The 2115-nt window shown below is 48.8% G+C and overlaps 1 long non-coding RNA gene across 1 annotated transcript; it reads left to right on the forward strand.

Moving 5' to 3' along the window:
* The first annotated feature begins 27 nt into the window (after window positions 1-27).
* On the forward strand, window positions 28-1978 carry LOC105310765. Its single transcript, XR_897553.2, has 3 exons — window positions 28-593; window positions 798-923; window positions 1932-1978. It is a non-coding gene; the product is annotated as an uncharacterized LOC105310765 (long non-coding RNA).
* The last annotated feature ends 137 nt before the right edge of the window (window positions 1979-2115 follow it).

A 2115-nucleotide genomic window follows, 5' to 3' on the forward strand; every position in this document is an offset into this window, starting at 1 on the left:
GAACATACACATACTTGGTTAAATTGGTATAGGCTGATCTTCATACTTTGTATGCATTAGTCAAACATTTGAGATGTTTTTTGCCTGGCTGTAAGCTAGGTCCTGGGAATACTAATAAAAATGAAAGTATCCATGTCTTCCAGGAGTTCATGGTGTTGAGGGATCTCAATGGAACATACACCATACCAAGTATTGTAATAAGGTTGGGCTGTTGTAGGGCCAAGGAGGTGGTTAGCAGCCTGGGCCAGCAGTGATGGTATGGAGGGCAGCTGGCAGGGAGGGTGGTTCAGAGAAAGGGAAGAGCCCTGTGGCTGATTTCCATTGGCATCCAATTCTGTTGGTGATCTTAATAGGAAGAGGAAGAGGGAAGCCAGGGATAGACCCAGGGGAGGCTGCCCCCTCAGTGAGTTTATTGGCCATAGTTCAGTCATCAACATCCAGATATTTGCAGCATTGTTCTGCTTCTGCAAGCTTCCTGGAGCACATTTACTCCATTGGAGAGATGTTGATTGGAGGGGACTTGGTCTTGCCCTCTAGGACTTAAATTCTTTGTGTTTTTTCCCCAGGAAGCACAGAATTCCCACGTCTACTGGGTGAGTGTCTCCCTTGGGAGGAGGAGCTCAGGAAGGGTGCCTGGAGGGGCATGTTGGGAGGTGTTTGCCTCTGGGGACTGTGGCCTGGGCAATGCAGGTGTCAGCCTTTGTTGCCTTTTGCTCTCCTAGAATTCTAAGTGGTCTGGCCCAGAGTTTACTTTCTCAGATGTGAACTTGCCTCTTCTCCCCCCACTTCCCCCATAGTGGCGCTACTGTATCCGCCTGGAGAACCTTGACAGTGATGTGGTACAGCTCCGGGAGCGACACTGGAGGATATTCAGTCTCTCCGGCACCTTGGAGACAGTGCGAGGCCGAGGGGTGGTGGGCAGGGTGAGCATCATCGGGCCAATAATGTCCAGTTCCTGGTGTTGCCAAGCAGGCCTGGGGGCTTAGTGCATGGTTTCCTCCTCTGTGGTCAGGGCAAGAGGCTCCATGTGTGAATGCGCTGGTGACAAACCTCACAACAACCCCGTGAGATAGGTTTCTTACAACCCATTTCATAGATGAAGAGAGAGAGACTATGAAGTTAAATAACTAGCCCACGGCCCCATAGCTAGTAAGAGCAGGATCTGGATTTGAATCTAAGTGAGTTTGACATGAAAGCTGGTGTGTTTTTGTCGCCAGCGCAGCAGTACCTTTTTAAAAATATGAATTTGAATGCCATTAGGTGGGGCTTGCACACACAGCACCCCCCAACTACTGGTTGTCCTTCCTCTCTTTACATGTGTACATCCTCTGCTGGTCCTGATTTTGAAATTCCTATACTACCCCACCCTGTCTCCTGTTTCATGAAAAGTGGCCAGGAGCCACATTTAACAAGTATCTGTGCAAGTCAGCAGAGACTTGGGGAAGCAGAGTAGGATAGTGACTAAGAATAGGGCTTTGGAGATACATAATCTGGTTTCAAATGCCAGCTGTGTTCTTTACTTGCTGCATAACTGCAATTTAACCAAAATTTCAGTTTCTTACTGCTGAAATGGGAATCACATCTAGTACCTTATAAGTACTTAAAGACTTAAGTCAGCAAAGGTTCGCAGACCACCACCGTGGTGCCTGGCACCTAGACACTCGGAATGGACACTGAAGAGGGTATTTACAGAGTAGGTCCTGTACCCAGCATCTTTGCTCAGTGTCCTCAGACATTCAGTCTGAGATTATCTTTCCCAGAGTCAGAATAAAAGGCCTGGGTCCATGGCTGTGCAGCAGAGGAAACACTGGCAAGCAGTCACTGTAGGAGGTATGAGGAGGCATTCAGTCCTGATGAACTAGCAGTTGGCATCTGACCTCAGAATACAGGGAGCAGGTTTGGCCTGACCTATTTTGCTTGAACCCTTACAGGAACCAGTGTTATCCAAGGAGCAGCCTGCATTCCAATATAGCAGCCACGTCTCCCTGCAAGCTTCCAGTGGGCACATGTGGTGAGTGTGTGCTGGGGCAGGGGTAGCGCAACTCTAGACACAAGCTGTGGGTGAGAAAAGTGGGAGCGCATAGCTTGCAGTTAATTCTGGGCTACATTAAGTCC

The sequence above is a fragment of the Pteropus vampyrus genome, unplaced genomic scaffold, assembly GCF_000151845.1.
Source record: "Pteropus vampyrus isolate Shadow unplaced genomic scaffold, Pvam_2.0 Scaffold11137, whole genome shotgun sequence".
Classification (NCBI taxonomy): Eukaryota; Metazoa; Chordata; class Mammalia; order Chiroptera; family Pteropodidae; genus Pteropus; species Pteropus vampyrus.